Source organism: Magallana gigas, chromosome 6, assembly GCF_963853765.1.
Source record: "Magallana gigas chromosome 6, xbMagGiga1.1, whole genome shotgun sequence".
Taxonomy (NCBI): Eukaryota; Metazoa; Mollusca; class Bivalvia; order Ostreida; family Ostreidae; genus Magallana; species Magallana gigas.
In genome coordinates, this window is record NC_088858.1 from 42,464,751 (window position 1) to 42,484,215 (window position 19,465).

Sequence of the window (19,465 nt, forward strand, 5' to 3'; positions counted from 1 at the left end):
ATCCGATAAGCCACGAATAAATTTTTTGCAGAAATATCTCCTTTTTCTTAATTTTGATAGATTCGGGATCACATATAAATCACTTTCATAAACTTTTAGACTTCCTCTTTGAACCTTGAACCATATCACCCCTTCTTATTAGTTTAACAATACAGGAAATATTGTCGCACTATGACTTCATAAGACTCCTATCAATTTTTTAGATAAATCATCGTCTGTTAAATAACGTCAAAATTCTGATTTCTCCTTTCTCCTTGCAAGTTTAAAACACCATTCATTCAAACGGTATCCATGTCTTTCCAGGAACTGTGGATCTCTATAAACATTGTACAAGTGTGTACTTGTGTAAAAAATTCATCTTCTAAATATATGTCTTCTCAGTACAGCGGTATGGTTTTCTATAACATGCGCACCTGTTCACTCGTCCATGATTAAAAAGGTGTGTTTGGTTAGGCTATTGTGTATGGTATTGCTGGAATTATACTTTTGTATGTCATCACAGTTGGATATATGAATGGGTGAATGCTTCTTAGAGGCTCAAATGGGGGAATTTTTTAAAGTAAGATAAATATCTCGATAGTGTTGAATAGTTTAGAGAAAACATCCCACATAGGAATGTTTTCTCTAAACTATTCAACACCATCTCGTTATTTATCCATTACGGAATCGCCGTAGGATCGCAAGGAAAATTAAGAAAAAATGCACAGTTTTATTTGAAAATTTTACAAGTGGAGTCGTCACGGCGTCCTGACGGCAACCGAGGCGTTCTTACGGAGGAACTGCGTTTCCACGCAGTTCTACTTGGCGATTAACTGCGCTCTCGCTGAGTCTCCGCCGCGCGCCCATGGCGTGCTAGGAGATTTTACCACGCGTCCACGGCGTGCTCTGCGCGCTGACTGCGTGCACAAGACGTTCTTTACTTCCTGGTAGGTTAATATTACAATGTAATTTGTACAATTCGTCGCGATAGAAGCAATTGGTCGTATGTGGTAGATACTACACAAAATAAGTTTTTAGCAATATCCCTATTTGATTGGTCATATCTATCACATGTCAAAAGGTCGTAACTGTAGCTGCATTTGTTAATGAGGAATACCAAATACAATTTTGTCGTATGTGAAAATAGTTTAATATTTGTAATAAGAATAAGGTCGTAACTCTATTTTCTACAGAAGCAAAAGGTCATAAGTGGCACATACGACAATTTCAATTACAGAAACTACATGTACCTAAGGTATCTGCAGCAGTAGGTCTTATATACCACTTATGACCTTTAAAAACTTTTGAGGGATTTAAAAACTATTTCTGAATTATATATTAGTATATATTTGGTAATATTGTGATGTTCTTATTTATATCTGTCTGAAATAAGCATCCAATAAACCAGTTATTTACCTACACCATGCTTAAAAGTCAGTCCGTGTCAGAATCCAGAGATTGACGGATGTGTATGACTGCAGCAACATTGGTAAGCAAAAATTTTCTATTTTATTACATTATATCTTGCACAGTTCAGAAATATAAAATCACAAATAAAATTATAATTTATTCGTATAAGAATTTTGACTATTATTAAGTTCTGAACCATAGGGATTTGATTTAAATGTACCTGTAAACACTATAATATAAAAAAAAGGTCGTAAGTGCAATCATAATTACTTTAGAGATTGTTTATAATAGACTATTAACACAAAAGCTTTTTTAAAGGCTTAATTTAAATGATAATATATTTCCCCTTCATAATTATTGCAATTTTGAAATAATTGCCAGTCAAAGCATTTTGAAATTAATGAAACCAAAGCATTATAATTTTGTCATGATTTTTTTTTCAAAAGGGTCATATTAACCACATACTACATCATTCAGATGACAGATTGTATCTACTGTCAAAGACTTTCTGTAGTTTTGAGAGAATTGGAGGCTGAGCAGGAGATAGTATTGAGCAATTATACCTTTGCTTGCACAACTCTAAGAGAACAGGTATTGCAACCCTATATATCAACTGAAATAAAGTTGATGTGGGCCAGTCATGTACTGAACGACAAAATGAGACTTGATTCACTATGTGATAGGATAAAATATTGGAACAAATCAGTTAAAGAACACGTAGAGTCGGATCACCTTGCACAAAATTTTTGAAATGGCAGGTCCTGAAAGAGATTTCGACAGTGATGAGGATCTCATACTATGTCAAGCTTTCCAAAGGGAAAGTGATATTTCAGATAGCGATGATATACTGTAGGAGTTACAGATTTATTAATTTCATAATCGATCGGTAGAGTGCTGGACTAGCGTGCCAGATGACCCGGGTTCAAACCCCAGCAGATGCATAAAGTACCCCTGTTACATTTGGCGCCCACGTTGGGACATCTCCGCGCCACAACCATCAAAAGAAATTCTGAGGATATCGGGACTACCATGGGACTACTACACTAGTTGTATACAACGGAATCCGCAACCATGCGTACCCCAGTCCGTTATCCATTATCCTTGTGAATACCAGTGACCCGTTCATCCAAGCGTGATTTTGTGTTCACTGAAATGTATATGCTTGTGTTGTGTTGTCATGTGATATCTGTGTAGTATACATATCAGCTGATAGTGAGTGTTTAAACTGTTCATATTGAGCTCAGGTACTTGCAAGTTTTTTAATAAGAAACAATTCTGTAACTCAATATTTTTTTGAAATCACAATTGTCTAGAAATCGGTGTGCACAATATTTTTTTCTTTAAGTCATATTAGTTTAGTTAAGTTATTTGTCATTATTACATTTGAGTACCCACTTAGTAGTTTATATGTGATATATTTATTTGCTGTATAATATTTATTGCGTGTGTAAGATTGGTAAGTAAGGTTTCCAAGCCGCACTGCTAAATTACCCGCCAACAAACATCCCTGGTCACTGACCATGTCGTTTTAATAGTAAAATTAACTACCGATTCTTTTGACTTTGACAAAAGACGAAAGTTTGGTATTCTTCGGTTTGTTCAATATTCAAGTTGGTTAGCCGAGTTCAGTTATTACAGTTTAATAGTATTGTGTATTGGTGTTTAGTCAATTTGTCAGATATCTTGTATTAGTAACTGTTACAGTTGTTTGATGTAGTAAAAAAGTTGTTAAAAGTTATTATAACTTAAGAAAAAAAGGTAAATAATCTGCCTATAAAACTTTAAATTTAGGTTAAATTCCGTCGGGTTCGGTTACGATATTTGCATCGCGATCGGTTTTGTTTACTCTATTGCGCAATCCGATCGAGCTCGAAGTTCGAAAAATTAATTTTGCAAGTTAACCGGAAGTCATTTTAAACAACGTGAATTAGTAAACAAATTTTGATATTTGTTGGATTTACCTGTCTTTGTAGTTATTCATTTACTAAGGTGAACCTATAAGTTTATTTAAGTAAGTGTCACAACTTTATTTCTTTTTCAGGTCATTTTATTTCAGAATAAAATTTGAATTTGATAAGTATTTGAACACTTTCAATCAGCTGATTGATCATTGTTGATTGTCGTACACTGAATTGTATCACTGTGCAACATACTTGATTATAGCAAAGCTCCCTATGTGTTTATAGTTCCTAGAGTGAACTACCCACTTATTGCTCTATATTAAGACTTTGCTAGATCACTGCAATGTGAACAACAAAGGTGACCCATGTTTGATAGTTCTGATATGAACTCCCACCTGTAAACATTTCAGTATATCTAAACTTTGAGAGTTCAAGTTGAACTGCCCTACCATATCAATCATTGCATTGTTGTATTATATTTTACTTATATCATTATTGTCCAATATGCCGCGTACTCAAGGAGATGAAGAGCAGGAACACGAGGAAGGTAACCCACATGAGGCAAAAGATGAAAAGGGTGCCACAACTGGTGGTTTATCAGAGAAAGATATGACAGAATTATATGCTACTTTAGACAAAATGAAGATTAAACCAGATAACTTCATTTCGTGGTTAACAAAGCAGACAGAGGAGGAAAAGAAGCCTAAAATCCAATTCCACCTAAAACTCCTGTAACATTGTCACGACACTTACCACCAACGCCACAATCAGATAACAGCTATAAAATACCATTGAGAATTTCATTCTTCTCAGGTGAAGAGAAAAACTCATACGACTTATGGAAATATGAGGTCATTTGTCTCATGAAGGAATCTCATTCTGAACAGTCTATTCTTCAAGCTATTAGAAGGTCTGTGAAAGGTGAAGCAACCAAGGTTATTATGAGATTAGGAGTTGGTGCTAATGTGCAAGACATTTTGTCAAAGTTAGACAGTATCTATGGAAACGTGTTGGAGAAAGAGGATATTTTGGCTGAATTTTACAGCGCTAAGCAAAGGGATGATGAGACTTGTTCTGCATGGAGTTGTCGCCTTGAGGAAATTTTATGTAAAGCAATGAAGATGAGCAGAGTGCAGGATCAGGCAGCAAACGAAATGCTACGAACTATGTTTTATAAAGGTTTAAGGCAAGACCTTAAGGATATCCAGTGGACACTTATACCACTCTATTACTGATTTTGATGAGTTACGGGTAGAAATCCGAAAAATTGAAACTGAGCATCCAGTTCAGAGCAGATCTAAGCCAAAACCTGCGACAGTAAAATCAGATATATATCTCAGGTTGATTCAACAAGTACTCTTAATACTAAGTTTGAAGATCTTCAGGCTCAGATTAATCAGATGAAGACATCTTATTCATCTTACTATAGGCCCCCCTCTTATGGTTTTAATAACTACAGGGGTAGACCATCCTTCCAAAGGGGACAGTGAGGTTTCTCAGGACATGGTAGAGGATACACTCCCAGGATGCCTGAGCCAAGAGTCACTGATGTAGATCCAAGACAACAGATGCCTCCAAGCACCAACAGCACTGTCTGCTATAGATGCGGACAGGAAGGTCACATAGCCATTGGATGCAGAGTTCGGATAGATCACAGAAGGAATTTAAACTACAGACGGCCGACTTCCGGGGACAAGGGTCCGGCCGGTGTTGTATAGCAGTTTTTCCCCCATAGTAGCTTTTCCCCCCGGAAAACCTACTATATAGTAGCCTTTCCCCCGGGGGGAAAAGCTACTATATAGTAGCTTTTCCCTCATAGTAGGGTGTCTTTTAATTAAAAGTAAAAAAGAAGGTAACCATACTTCTTTCCTATAATCATTGTTTTGAACAACACTTTTCCATTCTTCTGGAATAATAGATAATAATGTTTTATAATCTTCTTTGATATGTTTTGCATTAACTTCAGAATCACATTCATGTATCATTTCTACAATAAAAGATGCAGGTAAAAATCCAGGTATCACTTCATAAGAAATGTCTCTGATATTTGTGATCCCCGCTTTTATAAAATGTTTCCATAACAATGTCTTGTTTTGATTGACAATTTTTGGATTAAAAAACAAACAGTAATTAAACACATCATTTAAACGTTCATTGTATTCAATATTGTCCTTCACAGCATACCAAGCACTAAACATTTCTTTATAAAAACAAGGTAAACATTGTAAATCTTTTTTGTTCAACTGTAGAAGAAACATTTCCACCCCTCCTTTCAAGTCACAAATTCTTGATATAAAATAACTAAAAGTGTATTTCCATACAAGCTCTTTTCTTGTGCAAAAATATTTTGCTAAAAATTTTAATCGAAGAGAAAGCATTTTCAAATAGATATCATCCATTTTTAAACCACCATTTTCTTTTTCTCCGACAATTGTCTTATATGACACTAAGTGTGTACCATAATTCCATAAAAAATTAATACATTCCTTCTGAATTGTATTTCTAGCCCAAAATGGAATACAAATTACAGACAATGAATACCATAGTTTAGACATAAGTAATGTATTTATTACACTAACTCTTCCATGTATTGTCAACAATCTTTGTCTCCACAGATTAAGAACTTGTTTGATATTTTGAACTTTGCTTCTCCAATTCAAATTTTCACATTCTAAAAGGTTTTTACCAAAATAAACTCCAAGAATTTTCATGACATTTGTTTCTGTAATATTGATAAGTTGTTTATCATCTGATAACAATTGCCCTGTTCCAATACACATAACTTCAGATTTTTGTGCATTAATTTTGGCACCAGATGCTTTTCCATATAATTCAAAAACATTCAATATTTGAAAAATAGACTTTTTATCAGACACTGTTATCGTTGTATCATCTGCATGCTGAAAAACTAATGCAGTTTTATCACACATAGGAATATCTATTCCTTTAATACATTGGTTACATTTAATTGCACAATTTAAAGGTTCTGAACATAACACATACAACAATGCAGATATTGGACAACCTTGTCTAACAGAGTTTCTAATTGGAAAATATTTTGTTAAATGTCCATTGCTTTTTACACTGCTATAAATATCTGTATAAAATATTTTTACCCATTTTCTAAAATAATCTCCAAAACCATATGCTTGTAACACATCTAGTAAATATTCATGACTTACTCTATCAAACGCTTTCTCTTGATCAATTTTTACAATATAACCTTCTACTTGATCCATTTCAACCATTTCTATTATATCTCTAATACTTACTAACGTATCAGCTATATCTTTTCCAATAATACAACATGTTTGATCATTAGAAATTACATTAGGTAACACATGTTTGAGTCTATTTGACATTATTCTTGCTATTATTTTGTAATCAACATTTAAAAGACTAATTGGTCGCCAGTTTTTTAACAATCTCTTATCACCTTTTTTCTTGTATAATAATGTAATGACACCCATCTTCATAGAATGTGACAATGTTTCTTGATTTTCAATTTCTAAAAATAGTCTGTACAGTATGTTTTTTAAATGGGGTAAAAATTTTCTATAAAATTCAATAGTCAACCCATCAGGACCAGGACTTTTATTGCTGGCCATTTCTTTCACAGCTTGTTGTATTTCATTAACATCAATACATTTATCACATGATGCGGCATCATTGTCATCAATCTTTGTATTATTTAATGATAACAACCGGTTTTTACTATCATAATCAATTGTTACACATGAATATAATTTAGAATAAAAGTTATACTGCAGATTTAATATAGAATCTGCATTTTCTGTAACTTCACCATTCTCATCCACCAACTCTTTTATGGTATTTGATTCTTGTCTACTCTTTTCTAAATTCAAAAAATATTTCGTACACTTATCCGATTCATTAGCCCATTGTGCTTTAGATCTTAGTATAGCTCCTCTACATTTTTCATTTTCAAATTCACTAAGATCTGTTTTAAGCTTTTCAAAATTTTTAATGTTTATATTTTCACCATCAGCTATTCTTTCTGACAATCTTTGTAAACTGTTTTGAATTCTATAATATTCTTTATTTTTTTCTCTTGCTCTATTCTGACTATAATTTCGTGAAAATTTTTTGATTTTATACTTTAAATTATCCCACCACACCAAAATTGATTGCTCAAATAATATACATTGTTTTTCATTTTCAATGAGTTCTTGAACTTTGTTTACGTAATATTCATCATGTAAAAGTAAATTGTTATGTATCCAAACACCTGGACCTCTTTCAGACACATCTGTATCAAAATTCATAACAACCATAGAGTGATCACTCATTGTTGTTTCTACATAAAAAAATATTTCTAACATAGGCACATAAAATTTTTGTGATCAAGAAAAAATCAATTCTACTTTGTACAATCATATCTCCTCTTACAACTTTTCTTGAAAAAACTTTTTTCTTTTCATTTCTTTGTCTCCAAACATCAACCACATTATGTTCAATCATCATATCTATCAACGCTTTGTAACTATGATCATACTTATGTACAGTTTTTCCATATCTATCTATGTCTGCGAGAGTATTGTTAAAATCTCCCATAATAATTAAACTTGTAGAACGTGGCATTATTTCAATAATATTTTTAAAAAACAATGCTCTTTCTTTTACATCATTTGGTGCATATACATTTATAATGTCATATTTGGTGTCATTTTCTTTGTATGTTATATGTAAATATCTACCATCAAACCCATTTATATTTTCAACTTTTGTTTTGATGCTATTCTTAACTAAAAATGCTACACCTTTAGATGACACACTTGTGCTATCATAATATATATCACCGTTCCATAGATGTTTATAATTTTCAATAAAATTGTCTTTCCAGTGGGTTTCCTGTAAAGCTACAATGTCATATTTTCTATCTTCAAATAAATGAAATACCATTTTCATTTTATCAACATTGCACAAACCGTTACAATTCCACGATGTTATAAAAACCATTGTGAAAATAAAGTAAGTACTTAGTATTCCTTTCATTTTATTTGTTCTTCTTTGCTTTGCCTTTGTTTTTCTCTTTACCTTTTCTCTTCTTTGTGTTTTTAACGGTAACTTCCGTGTCGAGGTCTGATTCCACGGTTGATGATTCTTTTTCACTTTCGCGTATTTCGGAATCTATAACATCAGGTGGTATTTTCTCGGATTGTGTTTCCTTCGTTTTATCGTTATCACTTTTTCCGTTTTGTTCACTAGTTTCGGTCTCCTCCGTGTCTTTTCCCTCTATATCTTGTTCTTTTGTGTCCGATTTTTCTTGGTCACCGATCTCTTGATCACCGGTTTCCTGGTCCCCTTCTGGTGCCTCCTCGTCACCGACACTGTGTACATCCATGTCATCCTCGTTATTCACCTCATGGTCCCATTCATCGATTTCGCCTTCGTCTCCGTGTTCACTCACCCTGCACGAACATCTGTGTTCCCATTCCTCACACTGTTTACATCTGGTAGATTTACATGCCCTTGCATAGTGTCCTTGTTCTTTGCACTTAAAGCATCGGAATTCTGGACATGCCCTAAAAAGGTGTTCACTAGAATAACACAGCGAACACACTTTTAATTGTCCGTTGTGAATACATCGGTAGTAATCTTTTTGAAACTTTAATGTGTAAGGAAACGAGGTCATATGTTCTGGTAGTCTGACTTTTGCATATCGTGTGCCGTCGGCTATCGTAGTACCTGGATAAAACCTTCTATTGATTGGTGACAATAGTTCAACACCCATTGATTTTAACGTTGCTTCGATTTCATTGTCATCGACGTATGCAGGGAGGTGCATAAAACTAACCACTAACGAGCTTGGTACAACTTCATTACACTCGAAAGTGTTGTCACCTATTTTTATCCCTTCAAGGAGGTACTGTATGGGGGCTTTTCCGTCTAATGTAATTTCGTACAGATTCCCAGATTTCGGTACACATGCTAATAAACTACCAACTCCACACGTCTCGTGAATAAATGTGATTACTTCCTCAGGTTTGACAAAGGAATTGTCTTTAACATTAACGAATAACGTGTTTTCTCGACAGTATTTTCTGCCAGCAAACAAATTCTTTGATCCGCCAAAATGGCGACCACCTGACGTGGCAGCCATTCACACTTGATTTACTATTTACACTGTCTTTTTTTCAGCACAATATATACAAATTAGCAAAACAAACAAAAGTATATACATAGAGTCTTCACGTGGAAGACACAGTTAATTGGTTCACTATAAACAATAGACGCTGTTGGTTGTATTCGAACAGTCAAAATACACCTTGCTCACCTGTCCATTAGCAAACCGGAAGTCTTTCTTTTTTTTTCTTTCTTTCTTCTTTTTTTTCTCCTTCTTTTCTTATTTTTTTCTTTCTTCTTTTCTTTCTTTTTCTCTTCTCTTCTCCTATATGTGTTGCTTAAAGGTGGCTTAAAGAAAGCGTAAAGATGGCTTAAAGGCAGCTTAAAGACTATCTTTAAACCACCTTTAAGGACAACTTATAGGTCCTTAATGTCCAAACTTCTTTAAGCCACCTTTAAGCCACCTTTAAGCTACCTTTAAGCCACCTTTAAGCCATTAAAAAAATTTAATTCAATATTGTGCTTAATTTCCAACAAAATGTATTAACTTTATGAAAGAAAAGGTATTAAAACGGTTTTTGTTCTAGAAAGAAAAATGAAAGAAAAAAAAAAAAACGGCCACGGCGAGAAGTGAACCCTGGACCCTTAGTTTACTAGCATCACCACACTTCCTCTGCGCCACGGCAACTTACATATATATGAGCGTTTTTATATCCTATATATCAGTGGATATTGAATCACTGTATTGAATGTGTTTACTTGAAAAGATTTTGACAAACCATTCAGTTTGTAACAATCAATTATATCTAATTTATAAATTATATGCATGCATGTATTTAGAATGAAATACGGAACTTGGTCCTCAGTGAACAAAAATATATTATACCTAAATGGAAACCGTTAGGTTCACTATAGTAGGCTTTCTTAGTTAATAAATTTAAACCGAGTAGATATACGTTCATCTAATTTATAGCTATAAAAATGTAAGAAAGAAAATGAAATCATTTCTTTTATTAAATGCATTGATACTATTAGGGTATTTGTTCAATTTCCCGCAATTTCCCGGTTTTCATGATCGCGGCGCCGTTCCAATATGTTTAAATATGTACATGTAATTGTAAGTACATGATTTTTAAACTATCAATTCTATAACAAACAAAATTACCAATTACCGGTGACGTATTTACTGCATGTGGCAATTGCAAATGACTTGTACATACAATTGTATGATGTGCCAGGCCGGGTATATTTGACATATTTACCCTTATATATATATTAATTTAAATAATCAACCCCTATTTATGATCACCGGTACATTAATTAATTAGCCTCAAGATTTTACTCTTACATACATGTATCGTTAATTTGTAGACGTAACATCTTTGAAACCCAGAGCTAGGAAATAATACTTTGAAAATGAATTACAAATGTAAATTAACTTTTATTCACTAGACTTATCGTATACTCGACAGTCGTACATACTAAGATTCAACGCCTTTAGAAACCCTGACGTGCACCTGGGCACACGACACACCTGTTGTGTATATCTTGTATATTCTGTGTTAGTTCCAGGGGTTTTCTTAAGTTGGACAAACAATAGACTTTAATTAGGTATAAACAAACATGCACCTGGGCACACGACACAATTGTTGTGTATATCTTGTATATTCTGTGTTAGTTCCAGGGGTTTTCTGAAGTTGGACAAACAATAGACTCTAATTAGATATACACAAACGAACAAAACTATGTCTAGACAAACAAAGCAGTAATATCCTGCCCGATATAACAAAGGCAGTTGAGAGTCTTTTCATCTTTAACATGTATCTAGCAGATCTAGAGTAAGAAATAATGAAAATTGAAAAAAAAATACAAACCTTAAACCGATTATCAAATTAAATCATGCATTTTTGGTTCATTAACTTTATTTTGTTTAATAACCGGATGAACTGAGAAAGAGAGAGAGAGAGAGAGAGAGAGAGAGAGAGAGAGAGAGAGAGAGAGAGTTTTTCACCGATTAATTTATAATAAGAAACAAACATACTTTAATTAGTTTTATGCACATACCGGTATTAAGATACAGAGACTGCGCTCATCCCTACAATAATTTTGAAACCCCCCAAAAATTATAAAGAATTTTATAAAGGCAATCTGTGTCCATCGGAGCGGTGCTGATGATAGCGATCTGTGTTTAATGGAGCGACGATTAAAACCGCCTGGAACACCCCCCCCCCCCCCCCCTTCCTTGGAAATTATATTATCACTCGGATGACCCCCTCCCATCTCTATAAAAGAGCTTTTGCATTTAATATATGTTTTTATTGTTCAGCTTGATCAATATTGACTTAAAGGCCACTTAAAGACAGTGTAAAGGCAGTGTAAAGAGAGCGTAAATGCCACTTAAAGATGCTTAAAGGTGGCTTAAAGGTGGCATAAAGAAGTTTGGACATTAAGGACCTATAAGCACTTGCTTAAAGGTGACTTAAAGGCGGCTTAAAGGTTGTATAGCCTTTAAGCTCCTTTAAGTCACCTTTAAGCCACCTTTAAGGACTTGCTTAAAGATGGTTTTTCGCCCTGTGTTCGCTACTGAGTTCAACTTAGGGTTTCGTAAACCCTAAAAGGATGTATGTTCATTTTGTGATGCATTTGGAAAAATGTCTGAGAAAGAAAAACAGGAAAATAGGAATGAATTTGAAAAGCATCAGCAACGAAAGCAGGAAGCCAGAATGAAAAAGCAGGAAGATAAGCAAAGATCGATGGAAAATGGAATGAACAAAACTATAAACTTTGATTTGGAGAAGGTACTCGTTACCCCCAAGGCTGAAATTAATGAACTGTACCACAGCAGAAAACTTGCAACTTACAACTTTACTATATTTGATGTTGTATCCAAAGAAACTGTCTGTAATATGTGGTGGGAAACCATAGCAAAGCGGGGAAGTTGTGACATAGCTTCCTGTCTCTTAGATTACAACAATAGTGTTTGGTCTATTGATGAACTAGTGTACTATTCAGACAGTTGCACTGGCCAGCAAAGAAATCTGCCATTTAGTGGAATGTGTCTCTACTCTGTGGTTAATTTCCCAATTCAAAAAATAACACAAGTATTTTGAAAGAGGACACTTACAGATGGAAGGAGATTCTGTACATGCAACTATTGAAACATTCAGATATGTTTTCCCCAAGTGATTGGATGGTTGGTGTCCGCAATGCTAAAGTAAACCCACCTAGGTATGTAGTGAAGGAGTTGGGAAATAGGGATGTTATGCATTTCAAAGAGCTTACAGATGATTGTATAGGCAACAGGAACCGTGCAGAAGATGGATTAATAATGAAATGGAATAATATTCATTCATTCCAGTATCGAAAGGAAGAGCCAATCAAGATATTCTTCAAATACGAAATCAGTCAGCGAGAGTATAATTCCATTGATATTCGAAGTGGACGAAGAGGGGCAAAACTTAAGAACATGAAAAATTATCATCTGAAACCTCTTTACTCTTCCTTAGTCCCAATCTCAGATGCCAAATTCAAAGACTTAATGGGTTTGTGCGAGAAAAATGTAATTCCCCGTGTTCATCATGATTTCTACTCCCAGCTCCCTCATAAGGGAAGTTTCTGCAATTCGTTGGAGGAACCTGATGAAAATGACGACTCAGATTGACATTTCTTCCATAAAGCTTCTGACACCCAGAGACTCTTTTTGGTTTTTTATTTTTGTTTGTTTTTTATGTTAAGTTTTGCCAACTAGCATTTCATTATACCGTTTCAATTTAAGTGTACAGGGAGCCATTTTTTATGCAAATTGACACACTGTAATGTGAAAAGAATTTTATAACTTTGCTTGACAACGCACTAGAAACCGTGGGAGCGCGGTATAAACGCAGAAGAAACGTCACGAGAGTGCGATGAACGCAGCAACAGCTTTTTGGGGTCGCTGTGTGAACGCAGCCAAATGGAAAACAACTTGTTCAAACGCTGTGGATGCGCAGTGAGAGCGCGATAGAACAGCGTTGAGATCCCATAGGACTCTCGTGTCGCTGTTGGAGATCTTACGGCGCTATCAGCGATCTCACTACGCTTCTACGGCGTGTTGATCAGAACGCCTAGCCACGGCGCGTACTTTGTGCATGTTCAAAGTGCGCGCCGTCGCATGGCATTCTTCAATGTTCAAGGCGATCCAACCGCGACGGACGAAGATGCCGTTGCGTTCTTACGGCGCTGTAGGAGACTCTACTGCGTTTACCTTGGCGTTTAACATTATTTAAGGACGCAGCGGGATCGGCGTGAGGACGCAACTCTGGTGTGACAGGGGTTTTACTAGACTCTTTTTTTTTATCCCTTTCACACTGGATGAAAAATCAAGTTTCAGCAAAACTGAAACTATATGGAAACTTTGCTGAAACTTGAAGTTGAAGTTTCATGTATAGTTTCCGCAATGCAGAAACCATTATATCGATTCAGCAAGTATCCGTTAGGTTTCAGTCAGCAGAAACTTTAGTCTAAGATTCCTGATGGTTTCCGCAATGCGGAAACTAAATTTGAATCGTGTGAATAGTTGTGTAAATCATTATGGAGATATCAATCAGTTTCAGAACATTTCCGCTAGGTTTCAGTATGCTGAAACTTTAAGTTAAGATTCCTGATGGTTTCCGCAATGCGGAAACTAAATTTGAATCATGTGAAAATTGTGTAAATTATTATGGAAATATCAATCAGTTTCAGAACATTTCCGCTAGGTTTCAGTATGCTGAAACTTTAAGTTAAGATTCCAAATGGTTTACGCATTGCTGAAACTATTACTAAAATTGATTTGAGTTTAATAGTGATATCATTTATTTTCAACAGGTTTAAGTTTAATTCTAGCCTAATGATAATGAATCCGTACATACTAAAATGTATAGTAAGGTTTCAGCGTGACTGAAACTATATGTATACATGTAACTATCTTCAAATGTGGCAAATAAGGCGAGTGAGAACCTTACTAAGTAATTAATTGAATTTGAAAAGGAAAACTGATGTCTGATCTTGTTTAATGCATATGATGAAATCATTAATCTTAGGTACTCGGGCACGTGTATACATGTGTATACATTCTTTGTCCAGGTGACCTCCTCTGTGATTTTCCTGTATATTCTGTGTGGATTGCAGGGTTTTTTCTGTCAGGAGTGAACAAAAGACTGTTACATAACATATACACAGTACGAAGTGTGAGTTTATAACTGGAGCCCGGCGGGAATTTTTTTTCAATTTGTGTGTACCTGAGTTAGTAAAACTGATAAGTAAATTATAATTATTTAGTAAAATAATTTAATATACCTATTTTGTAAGACTCCTTCTTAAATCATTTAGTTATCATAGGAATGAACCTTGAGGTACAGTAACTAATTAAGCAAACAAATTAAGGTAAAGTCGTTGTAAATTTTTACAAATCGTACCATATATTCGTACAACCTGAAGTTTAGAGCTAATTCATTTCTTTTTTAATACCAGGCCAACACATGTACACAGGAATTTTTTTAAAAAAATTCTACAGTTGATAATAACAAGTAAAACTCACTTGGAGTTTCAGTCTTATATAATAATTGTTTAATTATTTACATGCATTTCAGACTTAACTGCATGTATGACTGTATCATGATTCAATGGCGTCGGAAGCAAATTGAAAGTGGGGGGGGGGGGGGCTAGACTAATCCTCAGAAATATTGAGGAAAAACCCTAAAAAAAACCCTAATTCCCAAAATCATGAAATCATAATCCGTGGGGGGGGGGGGGGGGGGGGGGGGGGGTATACCTATACTATATACTTCCGAAAATAAATTTCCCTACCCAAATTTTTTTTCCCAAAATCATGAAATGGATGAATGGATCAATGAATGGGGGGGCTAGTATGCCTATTACTCCAACTCCTCAATCTTTCAAGGTAAATTTAGGAATAATTACATTTCCGGCGAGAAAAAGTGGGGGGGGGGGGGGGGGGGCTATATGCCTATTGGTTAAGTCTAACTTGGCACTAAGCCCCCCCCCCCCCCCCTCCCCCGGTTTCGACGCCTATGTGATTCGTGCATTTCTATACTTTGTATTTACTTTCTGTACTGTAAACACAGATATTGATACATGTTTATGAAACATGCACATGTTTCTGTTATAAGATATAATAAGCTTTTTTTATAATTTTACTGAAGTTATACGTTATATTACAAAATCAGTTTAAAATCCAGCACTACCCATGTGGTGCACGTGATTTTAATCCCAGTTTTACAATTTGATTATACATTCGTATACATTTGATGTAAAAAGTATAACCAAATAATTAAAATTATATTTTGTTTATATATCAGTCCGACGTGTACGTCTTACTTCCCGGCTTGTTTAACGTGTTTGTATTTTAATTTCATAACTATTCTTAACGTACTGTTCATCGCATGACCAATCAGTGCACATGTGTAACTGTAAAATAATTGCCATCAATTCATCGTAGTTGTAAATTCACCGTTCGGGTGAACGCTGTTAACCGGACCCCGTTAATTGATCGGCATCTAATTATATTTGTGATTTCTGTGTGTTCATGCAGAACCTGCTCTGTGATGAACATAATATTTTCACACCTCTATATTTTGAATAGGAATATGACCGTGCTTAGAATCGCGGTGAAAATTGGCCAAGTCAAGACTAACTTGTCAGTAAACTATATATGGCTCTATCATATTTAGTTTGGCAAAATCATCAGTACATGTAAATAAAATATAGTTAAAGACAAAATCTGATACATATGTCTCATTAAAACTTGTTTAATTTCATTAAACATTCGTAAACAAACGGTCGGCCATTTTTTTTTGGGTTAATCGCGTGTTACAAATACAATTGTAACAAACACACGCCAATACTTTGTCGTATTTAACCAGGAAATACTGACTCCGACAGTTCTTATTTAAAATAAATATACATGTAAAAATTATACTATTCGGTATAAAAATGATAATTTTGATTAAACATTATTCATTTTAAACTATCCCAAGATGCACTTTTCCTAGATTTAGCGGGTTCTGATTGGTCAGTATTGGCGCACTTTATGATTCCGAGCGAAGGTTAAAATGGACAAGCTGTTGTAAAATGGAGAATTGAGAAGCATTAATAGCCTCTACAACAAGGAGATAATGCAGGAACGAAGAACTCATGTCAAGGTAACTTAATTCACAATATAGATACTCCCAATAACATTTTCAAGGCTCTAATTTATCTCTCATTTGTAAACGAGATCTCGCGCCATCAAATCAAGATGGCGTCATTTTTTCAAACTTGGTTCGGCGTTTTAATTTTTATTACCGTATCTCTTTTGAATATACGTTTTGACCAAGTTAACCATTAACCACTGTATATGCATGATAATCAAGATTATCCAGGGTATACACATATATAATTATATAAACGTCCCTAATATATGAATGCTTGGTTGGTAAACAAGACGAACAATGAATCTTTCGCACATTATACAATTTACAAACTCTAAATGTAGCGAACAAAATTTATTAATTAAATCCGGAAAATGAAATCTTTCACGTTTTTCTTTTTCAGCATTGACAGCATACAAAGTCAATGTTTCCGGTGATTAGTTGCATCGTCTGTTCGGTGATTCGGGTGAATGTTTTGACCAGCTGGACGATGTGAACGCAAGGTATTGCTTTGAAATTGATTATTTTCACCATTAACTTATACATGTGTTGGATGTTTATAATTTACTGTAGTAATTTTTGGGAAATCCAGGTTTAAGTTCTTGAAAAGGAGGTTGATGGGGGGGGGGGGGGGGGGGTGAAACACACTTATTGTTGATAAGTTTTTCCATTGTTCAACAAACAATAATTGAATCAAAATGAAAATAACATAGCTTCAAACATAAAATGAAACATTTTAGACCAGATACTACTGTAGTCATTATATGACATAGTTTAAACAGCAACTGGCAACTGCATAGTAGCTTCTGTATTCAGAATTTTATTCAGAATGCTTTTATTACATGTTACGCTGAATGACTTATGTTTATTATTTAAAAATCTAAATGAAACTTTATTATTCATGTTTAAGATAAATAGAACAGACATAAAGTACAGCCCAGTGAAAGGAACAAATTCATCGCAAGAAGAAGAATTTTAATGCTACCACTGTCCAGAACTACCAAGTCTGCTGTAGCCATGATGTGATCATATGAGTGCTTCACCGGTCTGGACAATGCTCGAAAGTCCCCCAAAAAGGCCTATTTCTATAAACTACGACCCGGGTTACATCAACAACAGCCAAGGACACTCCTTATTGATTCGAATGGACACATCTCTACGACTCGACTAAACCTCTGCAGAACAAGACTTTTTAACTGTAAAGTATTCTCATTTCAAAAAACCTATAAACTATAAAAGTACTTTTTTAATATGATCAAATACCAGTATATTACAATGTCTGTCTGTAAGCTAGAATCTTAGAAAATCACATGGTTTTGACTTATTAAATGATTGATTAGACCTTGCAGATATTAACTTTCATTTTCTTAAATAATTTGTTATATTTGCAAATATTGCATAAAATATCAGACTCCGTGTAACATATATCCTCACACCTCCAATTTGATAAGTGTTAACTACTTTTTTTTCCATTTTCTTTGTTTAAACATTTATTGATAACTTAGTTTTTATTTGCAGCAATATATGAAAAATTAAGAAACCTATCTTAAATGTAAAAACACTGCATTAGGAGATGAATGCATGGGTCATAAAAATGATAAAATACACCAAACAATATTCAATTATGTCGTATATGAAAATATATAAAGACAACATATACCCCATGTATTACAATTTTTATATAACAAAATTACTTGGATGGAAAGTTGTTTCCATGTGGGTTTTATTTTAATCTGTGTTATGTAACTAATGTATAATTGGAATTAGCTTATATATCATAAGTAAAATGCTGGTATTGATGAGAATTGTAAGGTGAATGATCTGTGTGATACTTTGTATTTTATACATTCATGCTACAAAAAGCAAATACATGTACATGTAGTAATACTTGTCATATATAAACAATGTATATTTTACTTCATGTCTTGGATTTAAAAATATTAATGTAGGTAAAGTAGTGAAATGTAGGAAGGTAAACCGTGTGTAAAGAAGAATATTCATCAGGAATGAAGTGTGTTGCAATCAGCATAATTAATTAAATGTGTACATCATATTTTTGCACATGATTTGACAGACTGCTCCATTGTTAACTTTTTATTGGCCAACAAGCTTTTCATATCTCCCTCTGGGTCATCTATTAAATACTGACAGGCTTATGATTTTAAAATCTGATCAGTTGGTACATCATGGGTGGAAATGAAAAGTTCAGTTGGACTTAATGGATTATCAAAAAAATGATGTCAAATCCTGTTCTATTGTAAAACATTAGATTATATTACTAACAAAGAAAAGGTTTATCCCAACTTGTAAGTGGGTCACTTTGACCTCATTTTGGAATTTATTGACATATTCAAATCAAATCTGGGTCATACCTCTATAGTCAACTACTATCTTGTAGTGTTTTTTTTTTGTTTTTTTTTTTTACTAAAGATGGATACTTTAGACTTTTCAAAAATATTTTATGGTGTACATATTCATTGTAGTTCAAAACAAATTGAGACAAGTGTATCATGTTCATGTACCAGTGAAGTTTTCTTTATTTATTCATGTACGTGCAGTTATTTTGTAAATTGCATTCATATTTTTAAAAAAGTAAGATCTTTGTTGCATTTTTAAAGGGAGATTTGATAGGCATTTAATCGAGATGAAAAAAAATACAAATGTAATGATTTCTATGGGAGTTTTTTTTCTTGTGCAATTTTATCATTTTTTTAAATAAAAGTCCCTAATAAGGGAATTGCCATATGGATGTTTCTCCATTATTGTATCTTGGCTGTATTTTATTTATAATTGGAAACAATTTCAGATTTTTGAACAAAATAAATTTGGAACTGTTTGAAATTGTTTTGTTTTTACATAAAGTAGAAACCTTGCTCAGCTTTTGTGAAAGCAAAAATATAAAAAGTTTCAGTAAGTTTC

General features: G+C 34.1%; 1 long non-coding RNA gene across 1 annotated transcript; it reads left to right on the plus strand.

Annotated features, from left to right (window-relative positions):
- The first annotated feature begins 16,475 nt into the window (after window positions 1-16,475).
- LOC136276185 (uncharacterized) lies at window positions 16,476-19,331 on the plus strand. Its single transcript, XR_010714610.1, has 3 exons — window positions 16,476-16,558; window positions 16,950-17,049; window positions 17,457-19,331. It is a non-coding gene; the product is annotated as an uncharacterized lncRNA (long non-coding RNA).
- The last annotated feature ends 134 nt before the right edge of the window (window positions 19,332-19,465 follow it).